At 32.7% G+C, this 20,310-nt stretch overlaps 1 pseudogene; it reads left to right on the forward strand.

Moving 5' to 3' along the window:
* The window catches only part of LOC149140279 (isoeugenol synthase 1-like), a 31,021-nt pseudogene extending 11,014 nt beyond the window's left edge, over positions 1-20,007 (forward strand).
* Positions 20,008-20,310: the final 303 nt, after the last annotated feature.

Below are 20,310 nucleotides of genomic sequence, written 5' to 3' on the forward strand. Positions count from 1 at the left end.
TGAAACTATTGAGTATATAAATTCATCACATTGTCCCGGTCAAGTCGGCGAAACAAATGCAGGATGCTTGAATGGTGTGTTAATCACCCACTTGAGGTGAAATATTTGTATTGTACGAGTAGATTAACCGTCTAGAAGCTTGGACCGGTCAGAGGTCATGTCTCTTTCTGTATTGCTTTCCCAATGGTCAGGTCATAGCTTCAAACTTGGAAGCGTCAAGGCTCACTACCAGTTGGATGTCACGTCTCTTTCAATATTGCTATTGCTTTCCCAGTGGTCGGGTCATACCATAAAACATGAAACCCTATATCCAGTTGGATTCTAAAAATCATTTCAACGGTCAAAACTGACCGTTTTTATATTGTAAAACATTTAGTCCGAGGATCTTAGAAACTGTAGGTACGCATATTTTGACAAATGGCCGCTTGTTTCTATGAATTGTTATAATTATTAACAGCGTTCGAAGAACAAGATGTTCCGCGACTAAATTTTTCTAACACTACTCGCATCTAATTGAAATTCATACAAGACCGTTCAAATCTACAGAGCTCTGTACAATGAGATGGTCTACTAGGTGAGGACTAAGACTAGTCTTTAAAAAATTGAATTGCAAATGGTCATGAAATATTCGAGTAGCTACCAATGGTTGTGAATCCACAGGTCGTCCCACTAATTTGGTTTCGTTATAGATATGGATGGATTTCCTGATAAATTTGTGCGTATTTTTTGGATCTCTGGATGCAGATACAGAGGGTATATGATGTGCAGAAGAAGAGGAGGCGGTCTGGCGCGGGCGAGATGACACTGCCCTTATGCTGTAATCTCAAAGTTAACACATTTTCTGCGTGGGTGCAGTAGAACTCTGAAGTTTCATTTCTGAGATTTTAGGTACGAGGTGCCAATGAATAAATAATGATCTCTGTAGTTCATATTGATTAAAATTTCAATCAAATCTTGTGTACATATATGAATTTTTCATTATTAACATGAATGTTATTTAAATATATAATATCATCTTCAAACTATAAATGAAAGTTTCATAAATTCTTATAGGTTCAAAAGACAATTAAAAAAATTAACCATGTAAACACATAAATAATTTTGTGCTTTCTTGTATATATATATACCCCCACACTCTCTTAAAAATCTATAACAGTATCTCTCTTAAAAATCTATAACAGTATATAAATGCAAGATTAGAATATAATTGCAAGTTTGATACGATATGAGAATGGCCATTTGCTGGAGAAGTCGTTAGGAGCCAATACCACTAATTTAAATTTCGGCTAGGATGCGATGCATTGTTTTAGTATTGTAATTTAAATTTTGGTTATGTAATAGTTCTGAAATAAAAATATGTAATTTATTAGATTAATCATGCGATTTATAATCAACACGCAATTTATCAACTAATTGACATCAAATTTCAAAAATGTGAGTAGAGACATTTACGTGTGGCGACGATGTTTTTCACTTGTGATTTCGGTTTGAATGCTAGTTGAATTCTGCTAACTACAACAAAGTTTTGGGAAAGACTCTCCACCCAACCGTAGGCTCAATTGCACAAAATCTTGCTACAACTAGCCATCCTCAAGCTCTCAATCAACATACTACTGCTAGGGAATCCTTTGTCTCAAAACACTATTCTCCCAAGAGAATGGATGATGGAATCATGGAATGATGGAGTGCCTCTCATCTTCCTTACCATCTATTAAATAGAACAAACATTGGAAGGGGAACCACATGCACGCACTCCATGTGTCGACATGCAACTTTATTGCTTTCTTGTTTTATTTCTTTTGTTTTTACTTTTTGATAGCTTTACTGATTTTTACTGCTTTCTAGTTTTATTTTTATTTATATTTATTTAGAACTTTAGTATTGTTATTTATTATTTTATTATTATTTATTATTTATTTTCTTGTATTTTAATATTATATTATATTATTTATTATTTATTATTACTATTATTATTTATTATTTATTATTAAGGGACATTACATACTCCCCCACTTTAAGGAACTTCGTCCCGAAGTTAAGTTGAATTATTTAACATTTTATTTTGTTGTTTATTACTTCATGTTTGCAGACACCCTCTGTTGAACTAGTATAACCAGTGGGCATCAAAAGTTTCACAACACCCAGGAAATCCCAAGGAATCTCTGTCTTTTTTCCCACTTTCAGAACCAAACATAAGCCTCCCCGGTCTGTATCCTAGTCTAAGGCTAGCTCCAAGGCTTGCGCCCGACTCAGACCTCATCTGCCCCAAGGTAGGCATCCGGTATGGTACTCAATGAATCTGGGCATCTCGCAAGGTTGGCCCACTCCCTCCACAACTAACTAAAGCGCACAACCCCAGGCATCGAAGTCCTTACACCCCCACTAGACTTCGGCATCCCAATCCAATAACAAGCACCTAGCCTAGAACATCAGGGACTTGGCCTCCTCAAGATGGTCCCATAGCCCTTCAAGAGCTATCCATCAAGATCTACACAAGACAAATGAACCACTGGCATATGTAGTGTTGATTGAGTTTGTCCCCAACCCATATGGTGTTACTTATTGTCCCTCATGCGTATGTGCTCGCACGAGATCATCAAATAAACCGGCCCTCTCGACCCATTTAAGGAGTCCTGTCAATCATCACACCACAACATGCAACCAATGCATTAGCTATAACATCATAATATCATAGAAAGTAATCCAAATGCCAAGTTTTGCATGTCATCATGAGAACATTCATCATTGTTGATCACAACATTATGAATAATAACGAACTACATGCTCATGCATGTCATAAATTTGTATGAAACTATCACATGCTTCACCTCATGAAATACCATCATAAGTTAGAACATCAACATATTTGCATTAAAGACATATCATGACTTCACATAATAAATGAACCACATGTCAATAAAGCTCATATTATAGCATCATAATTCTTATGCCATGTTATGGATATCATATCCATCATGAGTATTCAATATTAAATACCTATCATCACGTAGTAAATGAATATGTTAATATACCTCGACATAACATCATAATGCCTATGCATATCATCATCATCATAAGCATACATCATCACTATAAGAATCACATGTGCATCATTATCCTCCTACCATTATACCACGAAACCTCATGTAACATTATACTCAACATCATAACGGTTAATTAAACTACACTGAAATCATAGTGTACGATTAAATTTTAAACAATAAAACATGATTTAGGTGCTCCATAAAAGTATCTATCTTAGTTAAGTAAGCACTCCTAATTAGTTCATCACATCTTAATCATCAAGGATTTGTTGTCATCATTAGAAGATCATATTTAGAGAGTTGTGTTCTTTCAATAATAGACCAGAGAAATGCCAAGCAAACTGTTATCGCTAAAGGACAATCCAACCCAAATAAATAGTGAATAATATGATCAGCCTTCAAGGAATTTTATCTCTATGTTTTTAGATCATATTGAAACCATAAAATAATGAACAGATGAAAGGAGACAGAGTCAACAATTTTGCCACATAAACAACGATCATCTAAAGGTAATAAGATATCAAAGTTTATACCATTGTGAATTGGAACAGATTTCACTATTTTAGAGCACTTCAAATGGTGACGATATTACAAATGTCAACATCAATTATCCAAATACTGTGTTGTAAAATGAACCAGTGGTGAGTAGTTAAGAAAATACACCAGTATTAAAGATTTGTTCCTCCACAAAAACATGCCAGTATACCATATCAATAGTGCTAAATTTTTTTAGGGAAAATGCCATCCAATGTGGATCGAATCATGTCAGTTGGTGTATTGTTCAATCACAAGAAATGAATGTTTAGGATGTGAAATTTAGTTGTTTACAATGTTCAGAAATGACCATCATTCAAGATATGTTTAACATCATAGCATGGTATCACAGGATTCTCAAGGCAAAATTCATGTGAAAATAAGTTGATAGACAGAAAATATACCGATCTTTCAGAGAATTATACATCATCAATTATGGGTAGATTATCACCATCCACAAGTTTATTAAGTGTGACCATAACTAGAGAGAAAGAATTCAGAATTTATAGCCCATGAGGATGTAGGAAAGCATGCACCTCAACTACCCTTTTAATAATTCACAAATAAAACCAAATCATTCAAAAAAACTCTCGTACAATGATTCAGTAGGCCTAAGCAAACATCTCTAGGATTGTGAGAACAAACTATATGACCTTGACTTTTTTTCTATTCCTTAGACTTAGATGTTGCAGTCCTTAAAGAACAAACAGTCACTTGAACCAATCAATTGTTAGCATCTATTAAAAGGTCATTCAAGCATTGTAGGGTTTGTTTGATTCTTAATGGTGTTTGGATGGAAGATGTTGCTGAAAAGTATGAGTTAGAACATGAACATCCATTCAGAAATAAATTACTGAGCTCAATGAGGAACAAGACCAGTATTCACCATATTTTTTCCAAACTTGAATAACAGTAACTCACTTGAAATGACAGCAGACTATGCATCCTGGACTTATCTTATTTGATAGAGGGTAGATCCAGAAATGAGTAAAAAAATAAAAATGAGATCTACCCTAGCCTGTGCCAAATTTAATTGGTTTGTCATGAAAGGACTAGTTAGCAACAATATAAATCAATGTTTTATAAGATATAACAGTTTAAATAAACCAAGATCCGGCAACCTATTCAGATAAAATGGAGAAATGAAACCATTAAATTTCTCAATAAAGAATGAAAACAAATTTAAAATTTAGTGAGAGTAAGGAAACAAGGAAACAGCTGAAAGAGAACTCAAGAAAATTCGTGCTCATTTATTTAGCATCTACGTAAAACTATTCGTTCCTCTATAAATTGTTTGCAAAGTTAAATGGTGCCAGGTCTCAAATGGTCATAAGGGTGAACTATTTAACTCAGTTAATTACGAAACTGTGTTTGGGTTTCTACATCAGTAATGAGAGATTAGTTTCATAGACACCACAAAACTCTATTTAAAGAACCGATTTCAGTTGAAGAAAATACATGCAACGAGAGATTGAAATAACAACAATAAATTAATTCTAATGCAAATAAGACATTCATTCAAATAAAATCTTTCAAATCTTAGGCCGAACAATAAAATGATTTCATTCCCCGACAAACAACAACACTGAATGGCTTCAATACACACCAAGAAAACACCAATACAAGACTCTCAAAACATTTTATCTTTGTTAGCACAATAGAATATCAAGACAAGAATTTTACCAACTAATACCAACAGTCTCTGTCGAGATGCATCAGTTCAATGTTCAGTGTTTTCTGTAATAGATAAGATACAGCGTGCATTATGGGCTTTCAATTTCATTATGACAGTTGTTATAATACATACCTATTGCTTGTTAGTTTAAATAATGACTAAACAAAGTCGAAGGAACTTTAGCATGACTAAAAACAATATGATAAGTTCTACCAAAACAGAATTGGCTAATTCACTATGGAATTCTAAACATTAAGGCACCCTCGAACTTTAATACATAAGACTAGTCCAAACACAACAGCGCCTTCGGGACTGTGTTAACAAAAATTGAAGTAAGAACGAAACAAGATATGGGTATAGGGTTTCTGGAAATACAGAACATGAACATCCTGCTCCACTTGTCCATCGAATATTATTAAGATAAACTTGATTAGAAGTGCACTGATGTAGTGTCAATATAGGAATTGGCCCAAGATACATGTCTTCTGGATTTGGGGACTGGAACACTCCACTCATTCTCGATCTAGCCCCAAGAGGTTCAAGTTCGATTCTCAGAATGCCCCAGAATGACAAGAAAATAATCATAAATTTGAAAAATAATAAGACCCAAATATACAAAAATATGCCAAAATCAACACCAAAAGGGACAGATACCAATACTGGTCAAGTATAGGACTTTCGATACATTCAATGATTTTATGAAGACTTAAATCTCTTAGCATTTTAGAGATCGAGATGCACTAAAATAGAGTATTAGTGCCTTCAAACTTTCCAGGCACTCATACAGGACATAAAGCCTTCAAACTCATTAAGTAGGCTAATATGGTCAATTCCGGAAAATATCTACGTGGAGCAGTTTTTCGAGACCAAAACTCAACAAAACAGTGGATCTAACATCTCAGAGAACATATCTTTCCAAGGACTGCATTGATTAAACATAGAAAACAGCACGGGAAGAAAGATTCAAGAAATTTTACCATTCAAAACACTTTAGAGGCGTGAATAAAAGCTTCTATAGAAAAACCACCAATCTAGGCATTAAGAAGATGAATCCTCATACAACTTTGGACAAAAAGAGCAGAGACAAACAAAGATTTGATAAGATTAAGGATTCAAGAAAGAAATCTTGGCTTACAAATTTTATGACCAAGGTTTATAAATATAAATAAAGAAAATTTATCTACTATCTTAAAAGTAATTGTATTACAGACCCTGTCACTGCTGGATTGGCTCATGGCAACCGGAGGGGGTATGCCTGAAAGGCATGAAGCCTAAATTCTTGGGGAAAAAGTGCTAAAAACCCGTGATAAAGTTTGGTGTTTCCTTCAAATCTGGAATTAATTTCTTGAAATCAGAAAAGCTAAATTGCAGATTGATGATTTAAATTGTCAAATCAACTCGAAAAAACATAAATCCATGAAATTCTCTGCCTGTTTTCTTTTTCCAAACTAATTGCAAAACAATAAGTTTGGTGCCCTATAAATGGCGGATTTTCACTTTAATATCAACAAATTAAGGTGAATTTCTAATATTACAGCTGGTCTTATCAATTCCGGTACTTTGCTTTGGGAAATGGAGTCAAGAAAAGAAGAAAATTAGTAAGGTGAGTCTGTCAAATCTCGTTGATTTGAACAACACATTGAATTCCAAATTGAAAACTAAGAAAGCATTTAGAAGATGAATTTTTACACATGTAAACACTAGTGCACAGTCAAACTATGTGATTTCCATTATTCTGAATGAAAATACGAGTACAATGTCCAATCAATAACAAAATCGAATCAAATTTTCTCTTAAAAAACCAAGAAGGGTTACTAACAAGCTCTAAGCAGTTAAATCCAATCATTCATCCATGCAATAGTATGGATCTCTGTGAAACTTGGTGAACATGCGCTACCTTCAAGTCAGAGAGTAAGTGCAGTAGAAAATGGAGTGGAAAATGAGGAGGAAAAGAATGAAGGAAATACCAGAGTTTAGAGAGTAATGGAGCCCCCCTATAAATTTTGAGTCTATATTAATAGACTAGTCCTCACCAAGTGATGTACCTTGCCTGGCTTGTTTTTCTTTTTTTTCTTTTAAATTAGTACGTCCATGCATCTAAATTTATTTAAAATATATATATAATTATTGTAAAAAGAAAGGTTAGATTTGTATTTATTTCTCTCAAATTTTGTTTGACGAAATTTTTCTTGATCATCACAAATAAAATAATTGGAAAAAATAATATAGTATTTTTCTCAAAAATTTTACTTAGAGGTCACACAGAGTTGAAAATCGTTCTGATACCATATGTAACAACCCCGAAATAAAAACATGTAATTTACTAGATTAATCATGTGATTTATAATCAACACGTAATTTATCAACTAATTAACATCAAATTTCAAAAATATGAGTAGAGACACTTACCTGTGGCGATGATGTTTGTCACTTGTGATTTCGGGTTGAACGCTAATTGAATTCTGCTAACTGCAACAAAGTTTTGGGAATGACTCTCCACCCAACCATAGGCTCAATTGCACGAAATCTTGCTACAACTGGCCACCCCCCAAGCCCTCAATCAACGTACTACTGCTAGGGAATCCTTTGTCTCACAACACTACTCTCTCAAGAGAATGGATGATGGACTCATCGAATGATGGAATGCCTCTTATCTTCCTCACCATCTATTAAATAGAGCATACATTGGAAGGGGAACTACATGCACACACTCCATATGTCAACATGCAACTTTATTGCTTTCTTGTTTTATTTCTTTTGTTTTTACATTTTGATAGCTTTACTGATTTTCACTGCTTTCTTGTTTTATTTTCATTTATATTTATTTAGAGCTTTAGTATTGTTATTTATTATTTTATTATTATTTATTTACTATTACTATTTTTTATTTATTGTTTATTATTTATTTCCTTGTATTTTAGTATTATATTATATTATTTATTATTTATTATTTTTATTGTTATTTATTATTAAGGGACATTACAGGTTATTTCAAATTATATATATTTATATTAATTATTTAGTAATTAAATTTTTATTATAATTATTTTATAAATTTATAATTAAAATATAATTATAACCGTGATATGATTTTTGAGAATTTTTTTAAATAAATTTATGTTGTTAATTTAAAATTTAGATAGGTTTAAGTTTATAAGGTGTTTTTTTAAAATACTTTGTGATTAAAGGTTAATAGTATTTTCAGAAAGATATTAATCATGGTAAATTCGGTATGACCTAAGTGTGATTTCAAATTGATTTTAAATCTTAAATGTATAAATTAATTGTATAGTCATTTCAAAACTTATATAAACTAACTAACAAACAAAAAAACATATGATTATAATTACATTTTAGTTACTGCATTATATATTTAATTATCAATTTACAAAAATTTCCTAATTTTAAATTTTACAAAAATTTCCTAATTTAAAATTTGAATCTTTAAATAATTTTTACACACATGATTCTAGCATTAGTTTTACACAAGTTTATCACTTCTTCTTATTAGTCCCTGCCGCCTGACAACATGGGACTATAGTAATCAAAATGCTCAAGTTAACATTAGTTGATGCCAAAAGTATCTAATTATTTCATCCCTTCATCTAAGCTTTTCGGTTGTCTTATTTTTGAGGACCAATAAAATTCCAATAAAAAATCTGGCCATCTTATTTGGCCTCTTCCAGAGGCGAGGAGGCAATAAGCATGGATATTATCTCATATGTATTATTCATATTTCATAACCGCAAACGTATCCTAGTGTTAGTTCACAGTATTAAATGCTATCTAGTTATTTAAATTATAAAGCAAAATAAGTCTGTATCATCCATAGCTTAGCAGTCATTCACCACTTCAATCGTTCTGTCTTGCTCAAACCATCACATTTGGCTATTGACGTGACATTTGGTTGTTGGGGTGGCTTGCTGGAATCATTGAGACATCTGGATGTTGGCTTTCGTGACATCTGGCTATTGGTGACTAGTGACAGTTACTCACTAGTGACATCTGGCTGTGGGGACTAATGACATTTGTGCATATTTTTGGAGAGCTCTTAAGAAGAATTGGCCGAGGTGAGATCTTAACCAGCATAGTAAACTGATCCATTTGTCCAACCACCCAGCTCAACTATGCAACCCCAGCTCCACTATGCAGCGTTGTCGAGTCATTCGTTTTTGCAGTAGATTGGGGATGGTTATGATCCCTCCCTATCATGTACCTCACTGCTACTAGGCTAAATAAAATCTTGCTACTGGGCTGAAGCAAATCTTACTGCCATTTATTTGACATTTTTCTCCATGGCCTGACCCTCTTCTAGCTGGTCAGCACTTGCCTTCTTCTCGTATTCAATGGAAGTTATGTAATTATACCATTGAATAGTATTCAATGGAAGTTATGTAATTATACAACTCAGCAGTATTCAATGGCAGTTCTGTAATTATACAATTCAACAGTATTCAATGGCAATTATGTAATTATACAATTCAACAGTATTCAATGGCAGTTCTCTAATTATACAATTCAATGGTAGAATGCAAAAATACACTCATCATGTTAAGAGAGCTTTACAAATTAGAATTATAAAAAAAATCAAAAAATAACTTTTCAAAACAATTTGGCAATTCAAATGTAAGAAACATAAAATAGGTATGACATGCATGAAATCCCCTTACTGACCTTGCTTTCTAGTGGAATGGGTTGGCTGGTCTTGCTTTCTAGGGGTGTTGGTCCTGTCCAAGTGTAGTTGGGGAGGTGATCCCTATAACTGGTAGTAGAAAATATATAAGGCTTTTCTAGCTTGTTCATCAAGATTTCAAGGAAGCATCTCTATTATAACAACATCAAAATCGCTCTGTTTATTTTTGTCTCTCCTAGTATCAGCTGCTTCTTTTCTTGTGCATCAACTAGCAACAACTCACCAACACTTTGTATTCCCCATTGTCATGGTTATGCGTCAGTTAACACAGTGCTCTCGAGTATCGAGCGCAGTACTAATTCATCCAAATTGAGTAACCTTAATTGTGTAACCAAGCCCCGTCGCAAGGGATTTTTTCTTTAACAACGGATTTCCTTTAACCAAAGCTCTTTAAGAAGGGTGCCTTCCTATTTTACCAGGGCTTATTCACTAGGGCTCTTACTCACTAAGCTTCTACAATGTTTTCAGGTTTGTGCCTCACTTGAGCTCCTCCTAGTCTGATTGTTTGTTAGGAATAAGAACAGTTCATGTGGCTGGGCGAACATGCATGGTGGATCATAAGTCAATGTGGGCAAGTGGCCAACAAATGGACCCACTCTTTCATGTGCTTCTACATATGTCCCTACTCATTAAAGTGTGTGGCATTTTGTCCATACCTTGGACAGTGTTCTTTGAAACTATGAATACGTGTCTATGTTTATAAGTATTTGTTGTTATTTTCCATTTCATGTATTTAGAATTGGTCTCTTGCAATTTGAGGTCAAAAATTTGTTTTCACAGACCTATCATATTTGCGTCCACCAAGTTCAAACCCCTGCATACAAACACAACATGTACAATGGTTTATAACTGTATAAAACATTAAATGGTCAATTCACGTGGAAGTTTTTAGAGAAATAACCATAAATGTTTGAATTAAGAATATAAAAACTAGTTGAACCATATCCTTCTCTCCCAGAGTTTGTAGCTTTCACGACAACCTACCTCTGGCTAACTCGCGTTCACCCATCTGAAACAAAAACAAAAAGCAAGTCTCTCAAACTATTTCTACTGTAGTGGTGTAATTGCTGAGGATTTTTGGGTTAGAAACGCATCAAATACTGATGATGGAACTGAAATATTACACAGCTATAGTCTAAACTCTCATACCACTATTGCTACAAACACTATCTTAGATTCTTGATCTATATCAACTGCAGACAAGGATTCCAGAGAAAAGCCAGATTCAGACGAACACCTTTCCACTGAACTAGACACCAATTCAAGTTGTCTAACTAGAAATCGGACAAGCTATTTAACGTGAACATATGTCAATCCAGGTTACTTAGCTCTATGTAATCTTATCTTTCACCTAGAAGAATGAAAATCGATGGGTCCTACATTTCTTCCATTCGCTAAAAAGAGACAGACACAACCGAGAGGGACTTGTTGCCTCTGCAACCCTTCTTGTTATATCATTTAACTGATTGAGAAAAGAAATATTAATAATGAATGATTAGAATTATAGTTTTAGCATTTTTTTATAGATATTTTATAATGTTATCATTTCATAATAATCATCTTCTAGTAGAATGTGTCATGTGAACAAGTATCTTCATTTTATCAATTTGAAAAGGGAAATTGATTGAGAAAATAAATATTAATAATGAAAGATTGGAATTATAGTTTTAGCATTTTTTTTTTTTATATAGATATTTCATAATGTTATCATTTCAAAATAATCATCTTCTAGTAGAATGTTTCATGTGAACAAGTATCTTCATTTTATCAATTTGAAAAGGAAAAACATTAAAAGATAGGATGAGTATTAGATACCAGTTTAGGTAAAATTCCTATAGAATTTTTTTATTCCTTATATAAAATACATATTATGTATTTAACCTCTAATATAAAAAAAAATTCTAGAGTTAATGAACACTTTGTAAACCTAATGTTTACTATTTTCGATATAAAATAAATATTTTCCCTTGATATAGTGGATGTGGTAATATCAATAATTTTAGGTATTTTCTTGTTGATGCGGATTTGATGGATTATTGTTATGTTATTTAGAATGAATTTAATATATTTGATGTTCATACCAATTGAGGATGTGGTTTTTCATTTTTAATGATATTATTATTTTACATGTTATCACTGTTTATTTTAATTTGTGAGCAACCATATAAATTTTTGAAGCGCTTTAGATATAGTTCTAACATCTAATAATATTTTTCGGTGAATTAATTTTATAAATTTGTTATTTTGTTATTTTTTATTTAAAGGTATTGTTAATATGAAATATTTTAGAAATTAAATTTACTCATTTTTTCGATGTTTTTCTCCCATTCTTGAACTTTTATTTCGTTCATATCGTTCACATTTAAAAAACTTTGGAATTCTCCATCCTTGTTGATGAAAAAATTAAGCCTTTTTATCTTAATGATTTCTTTAAAAAAAAATGATTTTTTTTTTATATTTATCAAAAATATATATAATTTATTGATATTTTTTATTACCATTTTAATTAAAATACATCCCATCAAAATTATTTTGTTGTAAATAATAGTTTTTCATTACCTAGTAGAAGTAATATGTAAGTGATAATTTTTATTTCAATAATTATGAGAAGTACAAAGTTCTGTCTTTATTAGTCCTTGCTAAAGTAGGACTCTAGCAATCTATTTTCTTTTGACTACCCATTAGATAAGGTTTGACCAATATATTTTCTAGTGTTTAACTTTATAGAAAATATATATATTTTAACATTAAAAAAATTAATTTTTTATTCTCTCATTGATTCGTATTTTGAAGGACCTTCATGATATGTGCATTGGAGCATGATGAAAGAATCATCCTTTCAAACAGATTCTATACCTCCCTATATTTGTGTAACTTCCATCACTATCATTACTCTCCATCCTTCTTTCCACCCAATTCTGCTAAATTGAACCAACACTAAAACCCTAATGAATTAAAAAAACTAAATATATTCAATACGAGCTGGATATAAGAGATATTGTCTAGCCTATCACTCAGATTACACACTTCTAGACAAAAAGTGTTTAAAAGTAAGACCCCATATTTAAATGTTGGCTTTTATCATGTATTTACCAATGTATCTGGTCAACAAACTCTCCTTCGGTAGTGATGAATAGAATTTTGATGATACGAGGCACCTAACACATTGGGAAATATATGACAAAAGATAGCATTTCACTGGCATTCAACACAATTTAAAGATATTGGCATTGCTATTCTTTAAGTGAATATTCAATGCTATTATATTCTTCGTTCCTTATCATATTTGGAAAAAAATAGTATTTATTATGGGCCACAAAAAAAGGAGAATGGGTTTTAGATTTATGTACAAGCCCAAATAAACTCCACAATAAAAGAACACAATGAAAGAGCGCAAGGAAAGAGTGTTATATTAATGATAAAATTACTTATTTATACATGTGCAATCTAGGTACGAGATAGTTGTGTCTCAATAACTTATTAATGGTAAAAATGGAATGTAAAACTAATTACATATTATACAATATACAATAACAATACCGAAGGATTAGTTAACATTCCCCCCACTAATCCGAAGGGACATCCAACATGCTGAGTAACATTCTGAACATTTCAAACTTTTCACGTCCCAGTGGCTTTGTAAATATGTCTGTGATCTGACTTGAAGTAGGACAATATGTCAAATGAATAACTTTGGCCTCTATCATGAAACTTGGAATTCTTGACCAATTGAATTGCAGAAGAGTTTTCGACGAGTAGTGGAGTTGAAGCCTTTTGTTTCTCTTGCAAGTCTTCAAGTATTTTACGAAGCCAAATGATTTCTTTTGTAGCTTGAGCTGCTACAACATATTCGGCTTCGGTGGCAGAATCAACATGAAAAAATTGTTTGCGTGATCTCCAACTGATGGTTGTTGATCGAAGACTCATAAAAAACCAGAAGTAGAGACTCCATTCTCCTTGTCTCCATCAAAATCAGAATCTGAATAGCCAGTGAGATGGAAATCTACAATTTGGAATATTTGATGCCATATATTTGAGTGCCTTTCAAATACTTGAGCACTTGCTTTGCTGCATTCCAATAACCTTCACATGGCTTATGCATGAACCTGGAAAGTATCCCTCCAACAAAAGTTATGTGAGGTCGAGTAGTAGTTATAAAATTTAAACTTCCAACAAGTTGTATGTACTTTGTTGGATCTTCAAACATACTTCCTTCAGTGGAAGTAAGCTTCAAATTCTGCTCCATAGGAGTAGTGACAGGATTACAATCCTGCATCCCAAATCTATCCAATAGCTGTCAAATATAAAAAAAAAAATGTGAGAAAGGAAAATATATTTGGGTTTCTGATCAACTTCAATCCCTAAATAATAATGTAATAAACCCAAATCTTTCATGTCAAAAACTTTCAATAATTCTCTTTTAACTGAAACTATATAGTCATCATTGTATCGAGTGATCATTAAATCATCTACATACACAACCAAATATACAACTGACTTTCCAATTTTTTTTAACAAAAAGTGTTGCATCATCTAGATCAAATAACTTATAATTCAACTTGAGAAGGTGTTCTATTAAATTTTCATACCATGCATGAGATGCTTGTTTCAATTCATACAAATCCTTAACCAATTTGAATACATTTTTCTCTTTTCCTTTAATAGAAAAACCTCCAAGTTGAAACATATATACATCCTCCTTCAAATCGCCATTCAAAAAAGTTGTTTTAACATCCATATGGTGTATCTTCCAGCTATTCTAAGCTGCAAGAGAAACCAGAGTTCTAATTGTGCCCCATTTTGCTATAGGAGAAAATGTCTCTGTGTAGTCAACGCCCTCCTTCTCAGTGTAGCCTTTTGCGACAAGTATTGCCTTGAATTTATCAATCAAACCATCTGCTTTGTATTTGATCTTATACACCCATTTACAACTAATGGGTTCGACACCTGTAGGAGGACTCACTAACCTCCAAGTTCCATTCTTAATAAGTGCATCATATTCCTTTTTCATTGCATCCTTCCATTAATCACAATTAGTAGCTCCTTCAAAACAATTAGGTTTTCTAATTGTACAATGATTGAATTCACAGCCATGAGAAACATTACTTGAACCACCTTTATAAGACTTTCATGTTTCAAAATCATCATACTTGCTTGGAACTTTTCGAGCACGTGTAGATCTTCGTAAAGGTTGCTGAAGTGGTTGTGATGGTTGCTCATCTTGAAAAACAGGCTCTTCAAGAGCAATTTCTGGTCCTGCAGAAAAATTACTATCATCCAAATTTTCTTCAAAAATAACATTCTCATGAGTCAAACATGGAAGAACCACAGACTGATCCAGAGTGGGAACCCCCCCTTCAGTGTGTGGAACAACATTATCAGATTCAAAATACAACTTCTTGGATGCAAATTTCTCCAAATGAGACAGTTGCTTATCAACAGTGGAATTACTTTTCTCTGATTCAAGGAAAATAACATCTCTAGAAAGAATGAACTTCTTTTTCTCCTCATCATACAACCTATAATCTTTGGAAGTAGCAGAATATCCCAAGAAAATACATTTGCAACTGCTAGCACCCAACTTGTTGCATTGATGTTTAGGAATTAATGTATAGCATAGAGAACCAAAGACTCTAAAATGTTGAACAACAGGAAGATGCTTATACCACATTTCATAAGGATATTTGTTATCGATGATAGAAGAAGGACAATGATTTCGAATATAAGCTACACAAAGCACTGCTTCTCCCCAAACCATCAACTTAACATTCTTAAAGAACATCATAGATCTAACCATATTAAGAAAAGTTCTATTCATGTGTTCTATGACGCCATTTTGTTGTGGATTATAAGGTATGGTAGTATGATGTTTGATTCCGTTGTCCTTCAAATATTGTTCAAAAACATGAGAATTGTACTTGCCACCATTATCAGTTCTCAGAATTCCTATATTCTGTTGAGATTCATTTTTAATCATCGAATGAAAATTTTTAAAAACATCAAACACTTGTGACTTATTCTTTAACAAATACACCCAACACATTCTCGAGTAATCATAAATAAATGTCAGCACATATTTATTTCTATTCGCAGTTTCAATAGGCATAGGTCCACATAAATCTGAATGTATGAAACCTAATTTTAGTGTAGATCTGAAAGAAGAACTATGAAAAGGTTGTTTACAATTCTTTCCTAGAATACAAGCATCACAAGGTGTAATCTTTCTTGGAACTGTAGGAAGACCTTTAATACCTTTCTTTTTCATAATTTTGATGTTGTCATAATTGATGTGACCAAATCAAGCATGCCACAACAAGCTAGGAGATAGGATATCACTTTGTTGCGCCAAAAGAACAGAACTTTCATGAGAATTAGTAGAAGAAATACCATTTAATTTTAAAAGCGTACCTTCTTCCACACTAGTCATAACAACTGCATGATCATGTGTTTTTCTTATCTTGATGATGCCATCAAATATATGAATAAAATGCCTCTGCTACCGAATATGGATAAGAGATATCAAATTTCACTGAAATTATGGAATATAAAGTACATCCTGCAGAACATAATTCTACAAAATTCGATATCTTCAAACGAATAGACCAAATTCCAGATGGTTTAATTTGAGACTTGTCGGCAAAGTAAATAACACCATCAATATCGTCACTGAATGTTTCAGAAAAATCTCACCTAAATGTCATGTGACAAGTGGCTCCTGAATCCAAAATCCAAGTATCTTGCCATGAATAAAATGCAGTGTTGAAAACATCATTCATATTAAAGTTACAATGAACAACAATATAATGTGCAGACTGTGATCATTTTCCCTTGTCTGGTGGTGGTTGATCTTTATTTTCATTTAATTGTTCTCTCCTTTCAATGACTTTCTCCCAAGGGATTTTGCAGTTAGTAGAAGTATGACCAATTTTACCACATCTAAAACATTTGATAGCTAGTCTATCATTAAAGTTCCTTTGTTGTCTATCTCCCTGATTATTTCCCCCCCCCTACCTCTATAATTTATCCTACCATGACCTCTACAACTTTTATCACCTCTATAAGTTTCAGCATGAGACATATGATCCTTTTGTGCAGGGGACAAAGTTTCTACATTAGAGTTAGGTGGAGCCTCTTTCTTCCCAAAGGATTTTTCTCTCTCAGCTATTTTGCTTACTAGTTTATAAAATGTAATGTCTTTTACCTGCCCACTAGCTTGGAGAGATTCCAAATAATTTGAATGATAGGGTGAAGCAATTTTGTAAAATTTGTAAGTTGTAAATCTACCTTAATTCTAGTGGCTTCTATATCATGAACAATGGCTTCTATTTCAGAGCCACTCTTCAAAGGATCATTATCCTTCATCTCCAAATTAAACAACTTTAACAATAACTGAATAATTTTGAGTTCTGAGTGTGAATCATACAATTCTTTCAACTTCTTTAGTGCTTCAAATGCAGTATCACAAGAAACGATATATCTTATTACCTCTTCTGTCACCGATGCAGTTATTAATGCATATGCCCTGTTGTCTTTTGTCTCCCAAATTGCATGTTTCTTCTCATTATCAGGCGGCTTTGATGCAATTTCTTTTCCATCACTATCCTTCTTGCCTTGACAAACTTCCTACAAATTGTTAAAAACCAGGGCACTTTTAAGCTTTCTAAACCACTCTTGATAATTTTCCTTTCCATTAAGAATAACTCCAACTATGGAAATGATTGAAGTCATAATTGTTATGTAGCCAAATATTCTTCAAATCCTTTCAAATTCAAAATATATGCAATACTTCTGAAAAGATATAAATTTGTTTCTCCTCTTGTTTTAACAAAGTTAGCTTTGTGGTTTCGTGGTAAGTTTCAAAAATAGCCTAGCAAAGAGCTAGGGTCAAATCTTATTAGCCTTCAAAAATAAACTTTTTTTTTACCAATGGCCTCTTAAAAAAATATGTATTTTAAATCACCAGAAAATTGAATACTCTTTAGTTAAAAATTTAATTTGAACTACCAAAAATATACATCCTTGCCAGAAAATTAACCACTCCTCAATTAAAATTTCAGCCACCAAAAAATATATATCCTCGCCAGAAAATTGATCACTCTTCAATTAAAATTTTTATTGAAGACACCAAAATATATATACTTCATTTTAGGTATCTTTCACAAATACTTCAGTAAAAAATTTTGCATTCTTCAGAAATATTTCTATAAAAAACTTATACCCTTCAAACTTCGTATCATTTTCAGTAAAAAAATTGTATTCTTCAGAAATATTTTTGTAAAAAACTTGTATCATTCAAAATTTGTATCCTTCAGTCGTCTCTCGTTTATAGTAAATGTATCTTATTATCCTTCAAAAATTTTACTGTAATTCAATTCATGTTTACTGTGGTGAATACAAATACCGTGATTAAACTCTTGTTTACTGCAGTAAATGTAAATACTAAAAAATTTACGCCACTTAATTTCTCCAATCGTCTTTCATTATGACTGAAAGATATGAAACTTACAGAGAGTCAATAGTTTGGGCATCCCACTGCATTGCTCCACTAGATTAACCTTCTTTTGCACTCTCCACTGGATTAACCTTTTGCTGCACTCTATCTTCACAGTGTTCACGCTCTGCGTCTCCTTTACACCATAGACTTCAAATACATGGAGTTTAAGAACAATTCAACCAAGGTTCTGATACCACTATACAAGCCCAAATAAACTCCACAATAAAAGAACACAATGAAAGAGAACAAGGAAAGAGCGTCATATTAATGATAAAATTACTTATTTATACATGTGCAATCTAGGTACGAGACAACTATGTCTCAGTAACTTATTAACTGTAAAAATGGAATGTAAAACTAATCACATATTATACATTATATAATAACAATCACAAAGGATTAGTTAAAAATTTACTCTTGTAGTGTTGGTCTAAGCAGGGATCTTTAGATGTTCACAACAATATTGTAGACGAAATCAAATAAGTAGACATAGTAATATCAGTAGTTGCCATTCCTGAGCATTTGGATCAATTTCATATTATAAACACCATTAAGGAGGTTGGAATTGAAAATATAAAGGTATATATGCCATTATTGTTCCTCTAAGATAAACAACCCATAAAAAATGAACCAGGTTAGTAAGGAATGTGTTCCTTCACATTTAAATACTTGTGAACCTTTCAATGATGAGGAATTTCAAATATATCCTTTTTATATCTATATTGATTCATGCGAATGGTTCTTATCTTCATTTCTTAAAGCAAAGGTTTGTACCCTCGGAGTTTGGTGATGAGGTCAGCACAATACAAGCTCTCCCTCTCTTTCAGAGAGTATGTGATAATAAAAAGAAGATTCATAGGGCCATTGAAGAGGTGGGAATTTTATTCGCCTTCTTCTCTACAAATACTTATGCAACATATTTTGTTGATTATTTCTTTCATCCCCATCAAAAACCATAACCAAATGAAGTTGTCATCTATGGGGATGGTCTCATTCAAGTTTGTGCATATACTCTCTTTCCATATGAAACTACTTATAAATCACAAACAAGAGACTATTAATATGTGGTGGTTGAGTATTACCTAAAATCTATAAGTGATTATGCTATGTAATGTTTATGAATTTAGAAAATGACATAGCAGCTCTAATGACCATGACGACAAATGACCCCAGACCAGTGAATAAGCTGGTAATTTATAGGCCACTATTCAACATAATCAGTGAGAATCAGCTCATCTTGTTGTGGGAAAAGAAGACTTGAAGAAGTCTGAAGAGAGATTTTCCATTGGAGGTTGGGATGGTTAGACTCTAAGAGAGTAAGATAACAGTTATCAATTCATTTATTTGCATCCACGGTTAATCTTTAATCCCCTATTAACCCAATATTTTAAATATTTAACATGAGATTTATATCTATCCATCTCTGCCTCATCCAGATCTGAATATTCCCCTTTTGATTTTGCACAACATTTTTGTGAAGGGTAACCAGATCAAGTTTGAGTTGGGAGAGGAAGACTTGGAGGCATGTGAACTTTATCCAGAGTATAGACACACCATGATAGACTAGCTACCTGATATCATTGTTGTCGATCTGTTGGAAACAAAACTGGCATCATTCATATGAGGGATCTCAACTTATGTATTTTTGAATTTAGGTGTGATGTTGTTCGTATTTACAAATATTAGTGGATATTAGTCCTGCAGTGAAAAAGTATGTCTTTATGGCAGGTGTAGGGTAGCCAAATAGTTTAGGTATAAGGGCCTCGACCTCTTTTCAAATCTATTGCAAAATGATCAATCGACAGTTTCTTGGTATATTGTAGGGTTTATATAAGTGATGGAAAAATAATCAATCTACATTTGGTTACAA

Source organism: Pinus tabuliformis, chromosome X (assembly GCF_031772625.1).
Source record: "Pinus tabuliformis cultivar Carrire ecotype Pingquan chromosome X, CPIR1, whole genome shotgun sequence".
NCBI lineage: Eukaryota > Viridiplantae > Streptophyta > Pinopsida > Pinales > Pinaceae > Pinus > Pinus tabuliformis.